The sequence below is a fragment of the Pygocentrus nattereri genome, chromosome 16 (assembly GCF_015220715.1).
Source record: "Pygocentrus nattereri isolate fPygNat1 chromosome 16, fPygNat1.pri, whole genome shotgun sequence".
NCBI classification, from domain to species: domain Eukaryota; kingdom Metazoa; phylum Chordata; class Actinopteri; order Characiformes; family Serrasalmidae; genus Pygocentrus; species Pygocentrus nattereri.
This window is the reverse complement of record NC_051226.1, coordinates 26,013,821-26,035,659: the sequence shown is the minus strand read 5'-3', so window position 1 is coordinate 26,035,659 and position 21,839 is coordinate 26,013,821. Positions and strand designations below refer to the sequence as shown.

The following is a 21,839-nucleotide window of genomic DNA, read 5'->3' as shown; positions in this document are numbered from 1 at the left end:
TCCATCACTGTCCTGAAAATACAGGCACTGAGCAAGAAGGAAGTCCAATGAGCACCTGGCTAATTGAAGCCCATTAAATACACATGGCCCCAGGAGAAACGTCAGCATGGTGGAGTTTTAATAATTGAAAAAGCAGTTCATCGAAATGGCAAATTCTGACTGGTAATGATCTTAAATGATCGACATTTATCTACAAACCTCTGATTACCCCACCCCTGGGAGATCTCAGGATAAACAGTGATGCTTGTCATGATTATTATTTATTTAGAATACACACTGCCTTTGTTACTTAAAAGACTCTATATGTACAGTGCCAAAAACAAGTGGGGATTTTGATTTTTTTTCAGTATCAAAAAAGCCAGCAGATTAATCCCATTCCCATTCCAGAGAAAGGGCTTTCTTCTTAAGACTTCAAGAAAGGCAATTAGAGTTGGAAATGCATTTATTTCCAACCTCGCCATTTCAGCAATATATTGTAAGTCATGCTATCTTGTGCAAGCCCACCACATCAGGCCAATCCACAAAGCTTAATTTGGTCCCAATAGGTCTTCTCGCTGATCAGTGGACTGTGACACTAATTCAGCGTAGCAGCTGTGTCTTGGAAGAGTATTGTGAAGAGATTTCTCTCCGAGATCTGGCATCAAACACTGAGTCTCTTTAAGGGATTCAATATCCTCAATTATAAGGAACCAACCAATGGAATCAATGATAAACCTACTGCAGAGAGGAGACAGGGATTTTAACTTGAGACTGTTTACATTAAAATAAATGCAAAACACTTTGTGAACTGTAATTGCAAGACTGAATACATGCGTGCATCATTTTCTCTGTCCCATAAACATGAATGCATAAGCCAGAAAATTCCAGGGAAGCTCTAAATGACCTTTGCTTAATCACACAATGTTCTTTTTATATTAATGATGGTACATTAAAACTAATTCTGGATCGTTAAGCATTAATGATTTTATGTGGCCAATAAAAGCTGTGGGATGTCTGCTTTTTCCATGCTTTATAAAGGCTCGCTGAAAATTGCCATCCACATCATGCCATCCACATGCACAGTTAGCCATCCAGCTAGCGTGGAAGTCATAATATGAAATCTCTCTTTTGCTAACAGCCCTGAAAGGCAGTTATGCATTAGATATAAGAGCAAGACAGTCATGAGTATAGTTTCCCTTCCACACCAAATGAGTCTGTTCACTAGGGCACTAACAGTATAGATGAGTCATAAGAGCTTTATGTAACCTATGACATTATTGGCTGCAGTAACAATTTTCTGAACCTCTAACTGTCATTACTGTGCAACTGTCAAGGCCAGAAGAAAATAGCTCAGACATGAAATAAGCAGCTCTTTATGTGCAAGTCTTAAATATCAACATGCAGTTACCATGGAATTCACAGCATGAAAAAACAGCACTTAAGAATCCAGTCAGGTAGCCCCTGACATCCTCCCAATAAAGGTCAAATTGTATCTAAGCTCAGGTGCAAATGGCACATTTAAAGACACATTTCATCATTTTTGCCCCTATTTTCTGATACTTTGGCAGGGTTTCCTGGGCAACACATGAGGCAGAGGAGTATGAAGATGAAATGTACATGATCTTCCAGTTGGCAGAAAGCATGTTGTGTGTAAAATGTATATGTATATATGTAAATATATGTATATATTTATAGTATATGCTGACCAACAGAGTACATGCATGTGACTATGCAACCATACTGATTGGCTTCTTCTTTAGCTAGTTAGTCTAATTGGGTGATGACATGTAATGCTACTTGGACCAGGTTAGTTTAACCCCCCCCAAAAAAGCATAACAACTTTACGCACAAGTTGAAAGCAAAGAGTTGACGGACAGATGTTAAGTTCCATGTATGGGCATCTGCAGGTTTCCTCAAATTAAATGGAAGATTTTTAAGACTTTTTGAATAACTTCAAATGTAATTAAGATCAAATTGGAATAGTGAAATCAATTCAGTGAAAAGGCTTTTTTACCAAGCCACAGCTTGCTCCTATTTGCAATTAAGTTAGTACATTATACTTTGCTACCATGAAAAAGGGCCTTACAGGGCGTGTTGCTAAGGATAGACTGTTATGGGCGTGACTGGGAAAGCAGAGACAGTGTGAGTGTATTACTAACTAGGCTGACAGGCTGACTCCTACAGCTTTTGTTAGCTAGAACCAAAAACAAGTAAAAGACTTGTGTAGAAGATTCTACATAATTCATTTCCATCTACTGCTGCATCAGCTGCTATCCCCAGCACCTTATCTGATGCAAAAACCTACTGGTTTAACCCACAGTGGCCAAGTTTCCTGGCTATTTTTAAATAATATACTTCTATGATTACAATTTTGTTCTTTGTGCTAATGACTATTTACATTGCCAGCAGCAGTTTTACCCTGTTTTGCATTATTGAAATATCAGTCAAATTTGTCCTATGCCAACCATTTCTATTTCAAGGCTAATTTCTGTGAATACAGATATGATTCCGATACTATTATGCATTCCTCATTTTTAACCTTTAAGGGGAATTTAAAACTACAAAACTACTACTCTATATAATAAACTGCTCTGAATATCAGCCTAGCTCGTTAGTTGCATCTGCAACATTAAATTCAGATTTCTTCATCCTTTACAAGGACAGATGGCGCAAAACTGAAATAATAATTTGCTCACTCAAATAGCAGAGATTCTGCCTCCTGAACTGGCATTGGACTATCTCTACCTCTACCTCACACTACCGATATTCCTGATCCATGACAGTTTTGCAGAGGTGTTCATTCCCATTCGCACCCACAAGAATAGGGTCAGGCAAAACACCTGACACTGTCTGCTTTGACATTTCCACCAGAGATGAACAGCAAAGGACAAAAATAAAACACTTAATGCAGCCGTGACAAAGGCCACACATTTCAGGCCTGCCACTTCAGAACAAATAATGCAACCAGATGGAATGTGCAACCTTGGTTTTCATAATGAGCTGTTCGCGTATTTTGATGCCTCAAGGGCTTCTGGGAACTACTGGCTCCATTCCTGAGGCTATAGGAGTCACTTCAAAGCAGCTCCTGAGAATCCCTCTGGCACAAGCATAAAGATGACCTGAAGTAGAATGAAGAGTGGAGAGATGAAGATTGAATGATGGCTGAATTCTCTAGCAACACAGTTGGATGGCTGCATCAATCATGAGAGGCACTGTCCATGATTTGTTTGCAGTACTTTTTACCTTAAACATCATACATTAAACATCATCTATGCATCCAACAGGGTAAAAAAGCCTGAAAAGCTCCTTCATTACTTTGAGCTTTATTTGATTGTTTTATGAAATGAAGCACAGGGTGGTTTAAGCTGAAATATTCCATTACACCAGAACATGGAATCTATTAATCATAATTTGTAAGGTGTCCAACAAAAACTACCACTGCACAGGGCACCCAGCTCTCTGCCAAAGAGGATCGCTTTAATATGATTTCATATACATAAACAGAAGTGGAAAGATTTTTTTTAAAGATATCTGTAATTAGTACTGATAAACACCCAATTAGTCCAAATTTGGTGTGTGATACAGAAAAGCTACAGCACTGTCAATTAATTTAAGGCTTAATAGCATAATGGAAATGCAAACTATTTACTGTAGATAAAATGCACAATGTATAATGTATCTAGCACATGCTCAGCACATAAACCTCCAGAGATACCAGTTTTTGAAAACATGACATGTTTGGAAACCACACTAACTGCAGCTTTGCAGTGCTGAGACAATCTTCGTTGCTCGTATCACATTACTGGAATAAACGCAGAGATGAAGACAAAAGATAACACACTTTTAGAGATTAATTATGCAAATGTGTGTGGCTGTATGACTAGCATTGCAGGAGACCTGCAGGATTATGCTGGGGCTGGTTACACTTAGATAATAACAGCACTAAATGAACCACAAGCAGTGGCCACTGGAATGCGAACCAGATGCCTGCATAGTGGTAACGTGCCTCATGGGTGAAACCTGTCTGAGCACATTAGGGCTAGGTGCTGAAGATAAAATGCTACACTACACCGCCAACACCTGTGCTCAATGCTAAGCACCTCTTATGTCATGTTATGCTCTATTACATCACATTTGTCACCCCCTTGCCAGAATGTGTGTTAGGGGTTTGTGGTGATATAAACTGGCCTGATAAATGCAGAGAACTGATTTCTGGTGCACATTAGTTTTGAGGACGGTGAATGTAAAGCTGATCAATAATATGGCAAGCACATGTGCTAGGGATACACTGACATGGGACTTGTGGGCCAGATATCTTATCCAGTATTTTTCATGTGCCAATACATTCATGAAATGAGACTAAATCCATCTGAATTAGCATTACAGGGAAATGTAACACCTTTTTGAAGAAGATTTCAAATGCAGTAAAAGGGATGAATTGCAGACATTTTAATCACAGTAGCCCATCATCACTTAAACATTCTCAAGTACAATAAATCAATTGGTACTTAGATTAACACGCTTAAAAATAAAGAAGCTTGGACTAGAACGACCTAGGAGAACACTTTTTGGTTCTCTGAAGGACCTTTTGATAGATGGGTCTTCAAAGAAACTTTTTTCTAAATTAGATTTCCAAACGTGAAACGTTCACATAATTTAAAAAAACTAAATTAAAATGTTAAAAAAAAAATAATAATAAAGTTGAAAAACCTTGACAAAATTAAATGTTTTGCAAAGAACCATACAACCAAGCCAACAATTCTGTAGAGACAAAAAATATATGCTTTCAACATGTATATCTTCCCCACGTCAACAGTGTTTCAACATGTTTCACTTGAAAAAGCATGTAAAGGTGTCCATGGTTTAAATGTTGAAAGAACATAGACAAACAACTCATGTCTACATGCAGAGTTCACTTTCCAGTCACTTTCGCTTGGATGAAAACAGCCATATTGCTTGAAGGGGTGTGGAGGGGTGTGTGGGGGTGTGGAGGGGGGGTTGTTTGGGCGGGGGGTGGGGGGGGGTTGGGGTGACTAGAGACTGCAACAACAAAAAATATACGCTGTGAGGAACAGATCACAAAACAGAAATTGTTGTTGTCTTTAGACAAGGAAAAGGAGGAAAGATTTTATTGTGAGTGGCGTCTGTGCTTTGGCTCAGAATAAATCACACTTCATCATCCTCTTCACTTGCCTCATTCTTCTCTAATGATGCTTTTCTCCAAAGCTAATGCAAATGCTGTTCACTCTAAGCACTCTCTCAGATGCGTTACAAGTAATAACACTGGTAAATTCAGAAGTTATTTTACATTGGGTATAGTCTGTCACTGCTTAGGAAAATGGATGCTGAGGAAGCCCATTACTGCATATCTGAGAAAAGATCAAGACTGACATCTCGTCCCTACTGGTTTTCAGAAAAGCCTCTTTATGGTAGCTGCTAAGGTTGATTAACTTTGAGAGGATTCAAAATACTAAGTGAATTAAATGTACATTATGAATGTATTAATCTAATAGACAACATTAAGTACTTTTACATTCAGTAGTTTTGGTCCATATTTTAATTCAAATATTTGCAATTGTCAGCTTGTGTTAGGCCTCTTCTCGTCCCACCATATTTTTAATCATACTGAATGATGAAATCATATCTGCATGATATTTTATCCTACATGTGATGAAGCATGATGCCCATACATCATTAATATTTCTTGACACAGACAAATGATATTTCCATCAATATGTCATTACATATATCACAACTTAATAAAAATCTCAGGTTCATGCATCATGCCAAAGCCTGGAGCTGTGCTTTATGACGGCACAGAGAGGTTCTAAAATGAGTCATTACCTTGGATGAGATTGAAATTTTACATGCACATTAACTCATTAAATATGATTAATTATGGCACAGTATCACCATTAAGGTGTTGCGGCATTTTACATAATCAGTGAAAGTGATGAGTCTGGTTCCATTTACAGTCTTACATTTGGGTGATTAAAAAGTCCACAGTCCAAAATCTGTTATGAATACTCGCAAAGTTTATTATAAGAAGTGGACAGTTGGTATGATGTATGTATTCTGTATATCTGTATATGTTCTTCCAACTATCTTTAATGACAGCAGACACTGCGCTCTTGGGAAACTGGTTAAACTTCTGTAATACACTGTAGTTTGCTATAATGTTACACATCTTGCCAAGGCTAAGCAAAAATATAATAAAAAAACCCTTTTTTACATACTAATGTAGTCCATGGGGGACTATGGGAGCAGTAGTAGCGTGAAACACATGGAGAGAGCAATAAAAAGTTTTAAAAGACTCAACTAAGAAGAAAGTTTCACTGGCTGTTGCCAGATTTTTAAAATGTGCTATGGTGTGTCACATCATGACTCACATCCACATACAAACTACAAGATGAAACAGTGTCGATAGAAGATGGAGGAGAAATCAGCAGGAGATTAGTTCATATTTCAAAAAGAATGTTAGCCCTTTTCTCACTTGTGTTTCATTAGTGCAACAAGCCTAGAACTCTGCTTGGATAGCTAAACTAAACTATTTTAGCAACACAACCACAAAGCAGCCAAGAGTCAGCAAGGCAAGTGTTTTGCTTGTGGTTTGTTGCAATGTAAATGCAGCACAAGTTTCCAACAGCTGGACAAAGCATGGAAAAGAAAAAAAAGACATATTATAGGAGCCTACAGTGAAAACCAATGTGCCTAACATATTAAAAAAACTGTATGCTTACTATCTACAAATAAATTTTTCTTAGAACCTGTATAGTTGTTACTGGGGACCTACCTCTTGAATCAAAACATCTCAGACATAAACTACAGTACATTCACTATCAAAATCCCATGTTTGCTTGCATTTTTTATGACTGAATAGTTTCAGTAATTGAATGTCAAGGTCTTAAAATCCCACATCACATCATTGTTCTGGGGGGCAAAGACAGTCCAATGAGCACATGTGCTGAGGCTGACTGCGAGTAGGGAGAAAAGCAATCCCATTATAAAGAGAGCGTAAAAAAAAGAGTGGGGGGAAAAACATAACAGAGGCAAAGGTCTCCAAGGGGCAACGCTTTAATTCTGAAACAGAGGCAAATGTATACTGCAAAGAGAGAAAGACATTTCCAACCCATAGAAACCGTCTGCATTAGACAACCTGCCAACACTGCCGCATCAGCACAGCTTCAAGCATGGCAGCCTGCAAGAGATGACAGGCCGAAGGATTGAGCGCGGATGGGGGTTTAGGGCTTCGCGCCTCAAATGTCAAAAAGCACATTTATGAAACACTCACTCCATCATAGCCCTCTCCCAGGACTACAACCATGCAGTAGCTGCATTCAGACAAGGAGGGTGGAACTCAAAAGGAAGCTGGTGGTTCGGCTGGCATGTTTAGAATTGGCTCACTCCTTTTACACACCCTTTACGAATGAAGCCTTTTGGTGACTGACTCATTCAAAAGGGCAATCAGGAGCGCAGACTCTGGATCCTTTGAATACGATAAGGGCCACAGTGAGTGATTTCTCTGCATAACACGGTGCCAGTTGTTGTTTAAGTAGCTTAGGCTGCAAACAACGAATGAACCCCTTCGTGCCTCAATAGGAAACAGACAGGATATTTGTTTATTGGGGTAAAGTTTAGAATAATTTGAGAATTAAATAGTAGGACTGTATTATACTGTTTGTCAATGTTGAAACTGGCCTTTGTAGATACTGCACAAAGCTGTAATATGTTATTGGTGTGTGTATGTGTGTGTGTGTGTGTGTGTGTGTGTGTGCCTGTGCTGTAATCATCCTGACCAACTTCAGATGTCAGTAAGATAATAAATAATTTGTCCATCAATAAATCTGTTGGTCAAAATAACTGTTAGATGAAGACTCCACTAATGTGTTTTAATATACTATAAAATATTTATAATCACAAAATCTACCAATATAATTGGAATTTTATTCATATCATACAGCATGTGCATGTTGACAATACAACAGGATTGTAAGTGGATGAGTAATAAGAGGTCTGCTTATTCTAACCAGTCTTAAGAACCTGCATAAAAGAGCACTGTGAGCTGAATCTGATGACATAACCCAATTAGTTGTTTCTTCTAGTACTGCCCATGCATGAACCCTGCAGTGGACCGAATGTGAATTTGCATTGTGCCCTATAACTCTGGTCAGGAAATGTGCCAAGAACATAGACTACATCTCTTGCACATGGAGAACAATGTTACAAAGTTAATTGGACATACACTCATCTGCCACTTTTTTAGAAATGCCCTTATAACAATGATGGATTTAATAAGGTGCTAGAAACATTCTTTATTGATTCTGGTCCATGTTGACATGCCTATTCACACTGTGAATCTTCCATTCCACCACATCTCAAAGGAGCTCTAATAGATTCAGAGCTCATGACTGCAGAGACTGTTGAGGTACTTCTGCATGGAACCAGTTTGAGACTTGTGCTTTGTGATAAGGTACATCATTACTGAGTTAGCCATTAGAAGGCCTTCAAGGGATGGACATGGTCAGCGGCAATATTCAAACGATGCACGATTGACATTAGGGGGCCCAGTCTGTGCCAGGAAAGCATTTGCCACACCATTACACCACCACCAGCAGCAGCTTGAACTGTTGACACAAGGCAGGATAGGTCTATGGATTCACGCTCTTTACACCAAATTCTGACCCTACCATCTGCATGCCAGAGCAGAAAACAACATTCATCGGATGAGTGACATTTTTCCAATGTTCAACAGTCCAGTCAGTTAGCCTGTGCCCACTGTAGTCTCATAATCTTCAATGACAGGAGTGGACCTTAATATGGTCTTCAGCTGTTGTAGCCCATCCGCCTTAAAGTTGAACGTGTTACACATTCCGAGATGCTTTACTGATCATCACTGTTTGGTAAGATTGGTCAATCAAATTATGACAGCCTTCATTCCAACTCACATAAGTCTGGCCATTCTCATCAGAGCTCGCTCATCAACAAGGCATTTCTGAACACAACTGCTGCTCACTGGGTTGTTTTGAATTTTGCTCCATTCTGAGCAAAATCTAGAGACTAGGGTGCATAAAAATCCCATGAGATCAGCAGTTTCTGAAATATTCTAACTACCATGTCTGGCACCAAAAACCATGACACAGTCAAAGTCACTTAGATGACATTTTTTACCATTCTGATGCTTTATATAAACAGTAATTGAAGCTTTTCATCTGTGTCTGTATGCTTACATATGTTATGCTTACAGCCCAACTGATTTTTAGGATAGGATTTTTAAGACCGATACTACTTTTGATATATGAGGATTTAAAAATCTGATATACCTGCTAGTATTCTTTTTTTAGGGTAATAGATAACATAAACAAAGATTTTTTATAACATATGTTAGCTAATTGAGTCTTCACAAAGAGAACATGACATACACTTTAAAAATAAACTTGTTTTACTCTCAAAAATAGTGCTTTGAACATTTATTTACATACCTCCTTTGGTTTAATAATTTCCAGTGCACCAACTACAGACATTCAAGTTACAGATATATTTCCCACTGAAGAATGAAAGATGGAAGAATAACTTAAACACAACAGTTTAACCACTCATTAATATTAGTTGTTTTCCACTGATAAACACAGCATAAGTTAGCTTTGCTTTATGGATAACCTTATTTAGCAGTGAACAGTGTTAAGATGCTGAAAGAGATGTTGCAAGAGAATTTTTAGAAGTGATGAGTCTTTGTTCACTCACTAAAATGAAGACCTTGTTTCATAAATAAATGTATATTAAAGTTTGCCAACAGCTTAGCCTACACCACTCAACTACCATAACACTAAATGTATGCTAAATTTGATGTCTGCCTGCCATTACCAGCTTTCAAGTTACTGGACCAAAAGCAGGCATGGATGACATTGATATTGGCTGGCTTGTATAGGCTAAGAGGAAAAATAATGGGGATATTTTTTTATTAATTCAGTAATGTGTTTGACATGACAATTATCAACTTACCACAAATGATCTCCGTCATGGGGTACGTTGATTGCCTCTGCTTGGGTCAGCTGATTAATGTGATTTGTGGTGTTCCAGACATGTGGGTTGCCAACAGGAGGCAGCAACAACACTCATAACCTCAAAGACATCTCTCAGTGTCTTTTTAAACTGTCATTTATCAGTCGTTATAAACACTGACACCAATTTATCTGTAATTAACATATGGGCCAATAATATTGGCACACTGATTTATAAGATATTTGTATGACTGAGCAAGGGTACAGGTGTTCCTAATAAAGTAGCTAGTGGGTGCATGTTTTCTTGATAACCACCACTCTCATGCATGTCACTAGTAATGACTCAATTAGGTATGGCCTACATTACAGTAAAATGAACTCATTGCAAGGCATACCACAATCACAAAATATTAGTGCCTTAGCAGGTACCATTCACAAAGCAGGTCGTATTGGACAACGAGTGCTAATTCTTGTTTACTGTAAAACAGTGACCTCTGTCAGTACCACCTCTTGAGTGAAAAAATAGTGGACACCAAGACTTCCAGCTGTGATTAGAAACTTTTCAATGGCGCTTTCACATTAATGCCTAAGACGTTTTTGCTATTATGTGCTAGTGCTTAGGTAATTATGCAATGCATCCCAACTACTTCCCTGAAACATGTTTTTACGGCATAATTACTATGCACTCATACTAGAGCACTTATTACAATTATTCAACCCTATGTAATTAAACCTTCTTCAATTATCCTGCTGATAAGCATTTGTCCCAAAAAACATTTCTATACTAATAAGCAAAACAGCAATGGAGCTTCAAGCATGCTAAAAATTCAGATCAGGTTTAAAAAATGCAAAACAATATTAATAGACTCTTCCTTCATCTAATCTGAATCAATGACAAATGGTACTATCTGTGAATTCATTACTGCAGTAAGTTTTTCCTTGCATGCTGTATATGTATATTGTAGTTTTTAGAGCTGCACAGCTGATGAAAGCCTATAGTTTGTGAGCGCTATTGATGTTTGACATCAAGGGTCAAACCAGGATTGTACATTTCCAAGAAAATATATTTATACGAAATGGTGGTCAGTACTCTGTGCTTAAACCAACCTCATCTTTATGTGCTAAAATTGTACATGTTCTCTTACAATCTAGACACTGTCAGTAAATGTATCATTCAAAGCCATTTTTCTTCTATGCCTTGAGATTTATCTATTCCAGGCATTTTGCCAAGAAACAAACACATGTCAAACATTGATCTCCCACGCTAAATGCGGAAATTTATCTCCTCAAAGCGGTGCAGCCTTGGTGGTAAATTGAGGAGTATAAACATGTGCATATATTTACCTAAAATAGACTTGCTTAGAAGGCTTTCAAAGTTGACTTTCTTTGATCCCCACATGGTAAAGACATAATGCCCTCACCATATGTTATTACAGGACCAGTAAATGCAAAGTGAGTGACTGAAAGACTCCTGTACCTGAAAAGTTTCCCCATCTCTACCTTTTATCCAGAGACTTTAGTGTTCCTTTTGGTAAATCCTCTCAGAACAGGAACACTTAGTTGAACCTGTCAGGTATGGCAGCCAGGGAGGAAGAGAGCAAGGCTTTTCCATTCTTACTCTCACCTCACGGATGACTACATCTCACCTCACGGATGACTGTCACCAAAAAGGGTAAACAAAAACACATCAAGGTGCTTAGGCTCCAGTGGGACTTCTGGCTTATCAATACCATCAATCAAGTGTCGGGGCACATCAGTGTGCATTACAGCTGGTGCTAAGACACAAGCATGATGAGTAGTTTCCGGCCCTCTGCCCTCAGCCCTATGCTCTGATGTCTTTGCTCCGTCTGTAAATGATCTGCTAGCTGACAAACTTGTGACACCCACATCAGTTCCAGAGGTCTCCATTTGAAAATCTGCCGCCCCTTAATCGACAAACTTCATGTGCTCCCCTCTTTCAAAAACAATCAATAACTAATGCAATTTATGGCCCTATTTCTAAGTCTAATTAACATCAATTGAAATCATAAGATCATTATCACTCTCAATCTGGCTCCCCTCCAATCACAACTGACGCTAATTGAAATTATGAGTAGGGAGATGATTAATAGAGCAGGAACGGGAGGTAAAAACTTGACTTGGCTCACCCTGACGGTGGGAAAACGAGTATGGAAAACTCAACAGAAGCTAATGAGATGCGGTGCATCCATGGGGTAGAACAAACAGAAAGAGGAGAAATGTGTGAGATCTGACTAATCATCACATGGTGTGCTCTTTAAGCTCAGCATGGGTAGTGGCAAAAAGGGTGAAAGAGACCTGGTGTTTTCTTGGACGAATCCAGGTCATTAATGCCTGAGAGCTAGCAGCCGCAGAGGAGTCTGGAAAAAGATAAAGTTAAGCTACAGGACAGCCGTGACGCTGTGGCCTCAATTTACTTGACCTTAAATTAGTGCCATTCCTATCTGTGATTGTATTGTTGAACGAATTGTTTCTTCCTCTCAGCCCAAGTCCGGTCACCGGTCTGGACACCAAAAAGCAAATGTTAAGCTGTAGCAGTGAGTGAATAGCAATGAATAAACTGCATAAACAAGCACATCAACAAAAATTTAGGGAAAGGTTTTATTCATAAAGCTCCTTTGTTCTCTGCAGCGTCAAACAAAATTCAGCTTCAGGCTGAAACAAACAAATGAAGAAAAAAGCTGCTATGATGCACGACCATCATGGTATAATGTGTTTTTGTGCCAAATTTGGCACTTGTAATTTCTAGGATGGGAGAAGCAGAGCAAGCTCCAAATGCTGCTATGAATGTTTTTGGTTTTCTTTCAGGATGAAAGGGCTCAGCTAAGGACATCTAGTGATGGTTGCAGGAGAAGTAACAGCCTTAAAAGACAGGTCACTGGGACACATTGCAGTCTGGTTGGGAGTCAAAAGTGCTTGAGGCCTCACCCCTCTCCCTCTCACATATGCCTGTCCGTTCACTGCTTGTATTTGTGAGTGATAAGCTCCTGACTAACCCCAACCGAAGCTTTCTGGTATTGAAAAGGCTCACCCAGTTCACGTCCTTATGTGCTATGCTCATTTAGACAAAAGTCACTGCAGTTCACAACATCTGTAACTCAGGCACTGCCTTGAAAATGCGCAGATGACTGCTATCTGTTGTATGCTAATGGCTGTGGTTACCAGTTGTGTCTGTTCCAGGTTCAAAGGATGAAAGCTAGGGAATGGTTGTGCTCGATAATTGTGAAATGTGAAACAAAGAGGGAGCATTTGTCAAAACAAGTACGGTAAACCTTTCATAAGGCATTGCTGCCAGGGAACAGATATGAAGGCTTCTTTCTTGTTTTCTGCTGAAATAACCTGAGCATTATGAGGACTTTTCTGTCCACATTAGCATATCAGAGCCGGAAAAGGCCTGGCCAATACCTACCTGACACAGCCAACTGCGTAAACATGACTGTCAAACTACCAAACAGTTTTATTCTGTGTTAGTTCCACCTTCGTTCTCAGCAAAGATTGCAAATTCCACCAGGAATGTGGCAAGTATGGCAATTCAATGGTATCAAGACTGCTGAGTCATCTGGGAATGCTTTTTTTCTGCCGAAGCTTCAATGAACTCTCATCACCTTTCCCCCTCCAAAAATGTCCTGGCTCTCCTTTACTCATCCCAGTCGGACATGCAAATCTGGATTTTTCACTTTTGTCTGGAACTCCTGTCAACTGTGAAAGAAGCTCTGGCTTCCTTGAGCGTGAAGACATGGCAATATGCAGAAAGTCCATTTAGGTACAGTTACAGTGGGGGAGTCATCCTGTTATGAGCTCTGTCTCATATACTCAAATACTGCACAAATCAAGAGAACCAGAACCACACTGACAAGTACAAAATGCAGCCCAAATACGGATTCAGTACCTCTTTTAGGTACACAAATGATTGATGAGCTGAATTTCAAAGTGTTTAAAGCTACAGCCATTACGTTTTTGCCCTACATTCCTTTAAGCATGCTTTGGGCATGAAAGGCTTTTATGCTCCTACCTGAAAATTGGATAAGCACTGTTGTGCCATCTTTCATTTGTTCAAACAAACATATTTGGTGACCATTCTTCAGGCTGGAGAATGCCTCAGCCAATTGCTTGAGCCTGAGGAGGGTTAATTTTCACACATGATAGGTCTACAGCAATGGCAGAGCTGGGAAACAAAAGACTAATTTATCTACCTGCTGTAGTAAACCCAAAAAACAAAACAAGAACAAAATTCTGGCAAAAATCAAAGGGGAACAACAGTGACACTGCGTCTCCATAGAGATTACTGAGGGAACTAAGCGGATTTTAAAAGGATGCTAAATTGGTTCCATTTTTATTGGACAAGTAAATCCCCAGCCACCAGCCTTCCATAAAACATAGCATTAATCCAATATAGGGTTATGACTTCAACTCAAGCATAATGTTTCTATGAGCTATGTTTTACATTAGCATTTTAAAAGTAGGACCATAACAGCACGACTTCTTGCACTTATTGTGGGCAGTCATGGGCTAGAGGTTAGGGGACCGGATGGTCGCTGGTTCGATCCCCAGAGCCGTCAGTACATGACTGAGGTGTCCTTGAGAAAGACACCTAACCCCCAACTGCACCCCAGGCGCTGCGGATAGGGCTGCCCACCGTTCCGGGCAAATGTGCTCACTGACCCTAGTGTGTGTGTGCTCACTAATGTGTATGTGGTGTTTCACTTGACAGAGGGGTTAAATGCGGAGGTGAAATTTCCCTGTTGTGGGACTAATAGGGGTCTCTTAATCAAATTAATCACTCAAACTGTATATTAAATCTATTTATTCTTATACAAACTGCAGCAAAAAAAATCATGTTGAAAGTCAGGGCAGCATTCATCTTAAGTTTGGTGGAGTTTACTGTGAAATCTAAATGTAAAATTGACTTAGTAGTTGTATCAATCACAATGATGGCATAATACTGAATCATATTACACAGCATCATAAAATAATTAAAAATATTTCTGTACATCAAATCATTGCCCAAAAATTTTGAAAGTATATCTAGAGATATGAACCAATACCAGGTATCAGTATTGAGTGAGAAATTAATCTGATCCAATCTTGTAACAAATGTGTTGTTAAATAGCACACTTTGTGACTTGATGTTGTCGATACTGTGACTTGATGTTGTTAGCTGTTTATTTCTTCTTGTGAGGTAGTAATGTTTGAGTAAAACACAATAGCCTACTATTAAAAGCTAATTTTAAAGCTATAAGCTTTTCTTATTTTAAAGAAGAAAATGAATCTGAAGCAATATTGGTCGATATTAAAAGGCTTCAAAATCAGTATTAGAAAAGAAAAAGTGTTAACATGCCATCTCTAATGTATCTTGTATGAGTTTATCTGTTAATATCCCAGTTTGGAAATGCGCATCCTGCAAATGTTGAAAACATCAAAAAAAGACAGTTTCTAAAAAACAGACTATCAACTCTCCATCTTATCTTTAGTAGGTTTGACCCAAAGGGCCAGATACCTAGAACAGATCTTGATTTTGGAGTTTGAATCCACTAAATAGGGAAGAATAAACATTTTTCAGACAAGTAGTTTGTTTAGGACGTGAGCTGCAAACGACAGCTCATAAAGTCACCTCAGTGTAACCTACCATGAGCATTTCCAAAACCGACTGCTCAAGCTGTTCGTCTGTGCTAGCTGTGTGTTCCTCACTCTCACTATACTGATGCTGTCTCCTAACACGCTTGTGGAGGTGCTAAAACCCAGGGAGGGTTTATGTGTAACACTTTAACACAGGCCTGATTGGAGCTGGCTGGCTGGCCTCCCCTGAGGGAGCAGCCCTTTCATAGCCTGCAGACCTCCAACTTTCAGCACTTAACCCGGCTCGTTCCTCACCTGCCACTGCTTCCATTTCCTCAGCCGTGACTGGAGATCTGACACATTACTGTTTCTTCAAATCTTTAACGTTCTCGATATGTTCTGCTCCATTTCCCAAGCGACAACCCCCCCGCCCCCGCATGCTTCTTTCATATAGGCTCCATGTTAAGAACAGTCCCCAGGATGAGCATGACACAGTGTTCTCTTATTTCTGTGCTAAATTAATTCTTCAAGAAGGCTGTTTTTTTTTCATATTCAAGGTCCTTTCCCAGGTCTGAAAGATCACTCCTATGAATAAGTGTGGTCATCGTATTAATGGCAAAACTCTGAGAGGAATGAAGTAAATTCACAAATGCTTAGTGGATTAATGCGGATTAATGGTTTTGGTGACGAGGGGTGGGTAATATCATGATCATGACATGTATCGTTACATGAATGACATCACCTTATGTCACCATACGCTTTTCTGAGCATGTTCTAGGCCTTCAGTACTTTAAAGAATACTAACCAACTGCATTATCCGATACAAGGGCAGCATAATTACGCCTGTTTAACTGGATTTGGTGAAATGTTGAATATGTTTTATTGTACTGATTGATGTAGTTGATATTTTCAATGTGCCACCACTAATTACCTTTGGACAGTTTTGACATCTAAAACCTCAGATAACTAAATATCATGATGCATATTACGCATTCAGAGTATCACGATATTATATTTTCGCCACGTCTCCCATCCCTAACGGTAACAGACAAAAGCAACAGATAACTGGAACCATGTTCAGCACAAGCGTCAGCCTCTCTCTCTCTCTCTCTCTCTCTCTCTCTATCCATCTAATATAAACCCCCACCCCAGCCCCCCCAGCACGTACGCACACAGATACTCTCTCGTCTATCCTTGAACGACGAATAAACAAATATTCTGTCAGGTTCTGGGTGTTGCCTACTCAAGTTAGCAGCATTAACAAGAAAAGTATGATTAATACCACCTACTGTATTTTTCTTTTAAATATCTAAAGACACCGAAACTGACAGTATCGCCAGAGCGCAGAGACGCTGAGTACAGTGCGTCTCACTGCCTCTGCATAGAGTAGCTTGAGGCTTAATCTATACGATAACATTGACATAATCACGTCCGAAAAACCGACAACACACAGCAATAAAGTTACTGTTTCACAAACAACTGTACGATTTATCAGGCAATGTACTGACAGGGATGTAAATGAGCATAAGTTTCTCAAGGTTACTGTTGTAATAATGTGTCAGAGCAGGGATTTTTCCCTCATTCATTCGCTAAAGCGACTCTGCCTCCTCAGCCTTCTTAAGCCACAACTCATAACAGACGTTTTCCGTTTACTTTTAACTTGGTAAACGGCAGTCCGAGGGATTTCTGTCGCATTGCCCTTTTAGCGGAATCTGTTGTTTTAAAAAACAGTGGATAAAGTGACTCTTTCGTAAATGGCCAGCGACTAAAAAAGCATCAAAATGAGAAAACAGGCTCCTAATCAGCTCCACAGCCGCCTCTGTCTTCTCATACTTTACTCAAAACGGACATCCTCGGCCGCGTTAGCTCGGCATCGCCTGAGCGGTGATCACATCTCCACATCAGCACCGTCCACTTCTCAGCGGAGAGAGACCTGTTAAACCTTCCAGCGCACATACGTGCCCCCTCTCTCTCACACGGTTACCTGTCAATGAAACACTGCGGTATTTCCCGTCAACGTCCCTTTCCTGACGTGTCCAGGAATTTCCAGAGAACATATGATAACATACAGTGTAGCACAGAGCCAGCACGCGACTAGAGAAAAGGAAAAAGCTAAGCCCACCTTCACCACAAGCAGACCGCTGCTCCCTGTTTCCTTCAGACTTTCCTCGCGACTTCTCTCTTTCACCACCACGTTGTTCCCGGGATGAACCTTCTTTACGTCCAGTCAGAGGTGGTTTAGGAAGTGTTTTGCTAAAGACTGCAGAAAGCGGTGGGCTGGGTAGTGAGGGGGAGAGCCGTTAACGTGGAGAATCCTGCCCTCTTCAACAAACTAACCTTCCCGCCCCCTCCTTCCTGCACGCGCAGATTGGTGCTGGTTGGCGGCAAAACTGCCCCCTTTCCCTTCAGAGGAGGAGGAGGAGGAGGGTTTAAAACCCCTAAAGTCAAACCGGGGGGACGAAGGCTAGTCGTTTACAAAGTCTTAAAGGTCCCATATCCTTTATTTCCCCCCTGAGGTAAAAGATAAAAGGTAAAATCTTTATGTGGGGTTTATGTCCCAGCAGCATATTTCGTTTTTATATGACCTTCCATCCCAACAGGCTGCGTTACTGTGCCTGTAAGACTGCTATATGTAAATGACCTCCCTTCTGATTGGCTTCCTCTTTCAAAAGAGCAGCCTTGACTGAAACACTACTTACAATTCCTTATAACTTCAGTCTGAATGTCCAGGGCTACAGTGTTGTAGAGTGAATAAGCTTATATGTAGATGTTTTGGCGTTTGGTCACAGCTTAATTCCCATGTATGGACTGTATGGACCAGGACGTGAATGACACCGTTTGAAACTATTGGGACATATTCATGGAAACTCTTTGGGTGTCGACAGACCTCTAATGTTTGCTGTGTTAGCCTTGTAGCCCCAGTGCTAAACTTAATAAGTAAGATTTGGATGCCAATCATGTTTTGGCTCATAAAGTACGTCTGAGGTAAGTGGGGGAGAAAGTAAATTACATTTTTGCAGCATATTCATTTGAGAAACAATGCGATGAGCTGAGAGACTCCAGGAGAGTAGCCTGCTTCTGTACTGGGGGAAGAAAAATTGTGTTGAAGGTGCTCTGTGGAATGGGGTTTAAAATTATGCACAAAATCATAAATTCAATTTAGAAACAGTATCATATCTGATGCATGAAGCCAGTGTTTCCAAATTTGTTTGTTTCCCCTGCTGCAAAAAATAAAAACCAGCACAGACCAGCAAGCATTTCATCCGTCTATGCTAGATTATACTGGTGTAATCTTGGTCTGGTTCGGGTTTAGCTGGTCACCCCAGCATGGTCATGCTGGTTGACCAGCATACCAGCATCAAAACAAAACATGCTAGTTTTGCTGGTTTTTCTAGCAGGATTGAATGAGTCCTATCAGGATAAACTGAACTGTCCTCACTTGTTTTAAATAAAAAGTTTGTAGCATGCTTGCACTGCTCTGAACCCATTTAATCTGCATCCAGGGCTTCATTAAGGTTATTGTGGCTTAGGACCCATAATGGTTATTCCCCATTACAGCCTACAATATATGTAATATCTCTTAATTGAGACTATATAGTAGAGACTAGTTGTACTTTTAAAAATGATTACAGTCTACAGTTGAGTGTACATATGAAGTATTACCTCATATTGTGGAGTGTAATATTAAAAAAGCAGCTACAGCAGCAGGTAGAGGGTGCAACCAAAGGGAATATAACATGATAAAGGTGCTCAATGGAGTGGAGTTGAAATTCATACATTAATAAGGCATTTTTTATCTTTTGTCCATAGCGAAGGCCATGGCTACCAGCTTTATACAGCTTGTCAGAAGGCAGTTTTTTGTCTATGATGTGGTAAACCAGGGGTTACGAATCCCAGTCCTGGGAACCCACAGTATGCAGCATGCACATTGCTTTCACTCATCTAGCTCAGTCGCTGGTTTCAGAACTGGCTTAGAGACCCCTTGTGATAGGACGTATTGAGTATATGCATGTGCCCCATCCCCTTGCATCTTGTGTCAGTCTTTCAGAAAACCCCACTGTAGAATAGGCTAGGCTATAAGCAGCTAGCCATTAGTATTAGTGAGAGATTACCTAGAGATGTTGCCTAACTACAAAATGAACATTTGTTATGACATCTTATGTTGCTTACTCTGGAAAGACAGGAGGGAAAAAAGGCTGAGTACTACTGTACCATGCAAGCTTGAAGGATATATCGCTCCCAGACTTTCCTGATCTAGTGGGGGCTTCTCCTGTGACCCACATTTCTACACTGTGCTCCTGGTCAACTCATGGTTGTGCAGTAGTTACATAGTAGAAGGAGCTCGACAGGTTTGAATCGTCCAGCAGAAAGAAAGCCATCTGTTTCACAGAGGCTGAGGAACTGCATGCCCTTGGCTCGTCCGCAGTATGCTGATAGGGCGAGAGAGCTATGAATGGTGACGGGTTAATATATGTGCTATATGTCCGTGGCGTATTACCTCTATCTGTCAGTTAGTGGGGGCTCATTTATCTGCAAAGATGCCATTAACTTGCCAGATCTCCTTTGTGGGAAGCTCATACACCGTGGCATTTGCCTGCATGCTGTTTGTGCAACAAATGATAAGAAAATGTCTTTAGCAGACATGAAGAATCATCATTCACTTTTGCTTCCATCACAAAGCGCATTGGTGCCCATAGCCTGTCAACTATTGAATAATTGAACAGGTGCTCACAGAGGAAGAAAGCAGGTGCGAGGCTAGAAGCGGCTATTCTTACAGTGCCTCTTGGCCCATTTGACTGGTTCTTAAAGGAAAAGTTTGGCAAGATAAATCAAACTTAGTGTTTTCCACTACTCCCAGATGTAGTTGATCAGCCAATACATGATTGGTGTCCAGGATTTTAGCTTCGTACTGGAGCTATAAGACTAATGTTGCTAACTAACAGTAGAAGTCAATAGTCACCCAAATTGTTTCTGTAAAAGCAAACTGCATCCAAGTCTTTATTAATATTGCAGAGTTGTCCATGTGGATTACTACACAGTATGACTTACTGTAAACTATAATAAATGAATAGAACTTTACCCTGAAGCTGAAAACAGCAGATAGATGACTGATGACACATGCTTATGAATGCAAGCATTGATAGCATAAGTCATAACATTTCATTATCTACATTGATAATTAATGAAGAGCTGGTTGTGTTTTGAGTGAGTTGAAGGGTGACTATTGATGTCTAGTGTTTGTTAGCAATATTACCCTCTAGCTCCACCGCTAAACTAAAGAAGCAAAAATTGGACACCAAATATGTTGTTTCTGATTTCTTTAAAGCAGATGTCTGAAGTAGAACTTTCTGAAGGACATCATGAATCTTGTTTTAATTACAATGATTTTGTGTTTCTGCTGTTGATTGGTGGTTCTTAATGAAAATAGCTGGGCTTGTGTGTATACTCACAATCAGACTTGTGAGTACGGCCTCAGAGAGATGTTTTTTGATTTCCCAAGCAGGGCCCCCCACAATGCAGAAAAACTGAGTGACTGGGGACAGTGGGACCTCATGAGAAGACCAAAACGATCCTGGCAGTGAGTTAGTGAGACTACCCAACAGAATGGGCTTCAGAAAGCTAGAAACTAACAGAGAAATTAAACAATTCAGTGGCTACTTGGCTGAAGATGAGACCAATTCTGCCAAGCTGGTCATACTATACACTCTGTTAGACTGCAAATAGTGAATAATGAGAAGAAGTTGATGAAAAAGAATCAGCTCTGAGTTGCTATTCGGCTTGAGTTGTAACTGAGGTTGTGAGTTGAGCTGGCAGCCTGGTTGATTTCAGAAGGTGACAGCATTACTGCCTACAGTACAAGCCAAATTGACTTCCAGATGCCAAAGAAAAGCTTTTCTTAAACATATGCCAAAAGTAATTGAGATTGTGTCTTGTGAAAACATAGAACCAGTAATAAAAAAGGAAAGTAACATATTATTTAATGTTGTCTAAAACATAAGGACTCTTATATCAGAAATGACAGTAGTCAAAGCGGAAACTATTTTCTGCTTAGTTCCCTGGAAGAGAACCATTCATCGGAAGCTATAATCAGTAGGAATAAATCTACGTGTTCATTAGCCAAAGGTTAGGGGATGCAAAGCATGAAGAAATCAGTGTAATTGTTCAGAACAAGAGTGATTTGTCATTGCGGTTGAACATGAAGAATGGGCTCACCCTGTGCCCGGTCCTACCTGGAATGGAATTTTCATCCAGGCATCTGTTGTTTTGTCTGCTAGAGAAGCCGTCAAG

The 21,839-nt window shown here is 39.9% G+C and overlaps 1 protein-coding gene across 2 annotated transcripts in view; it reads right to left on the bottom strand.

Moving 5' to 3' along the window:
• LOC108429393 (gamma-aminobutyric acid receptor subunit alpha-3-like) overlaps nt 1–17,897 on the bottom strand; it is a 125,761-nt gene extending 107,864 nt beyond the window's left edge. For both annotated transcript variants that reach the window (XM_017701095.2, XM_017701096.2), the window contains exon 1: nt 17,674–17,897. The gene's annotated coding sequence lies outside the window, so the exon portion shown is untranslated. The remainder of the gene's footprint in view (nt 1–17,673) is intronic.
• Nucleotides 17,898–21,839: the final 3,942 nt, after the last annotated feature.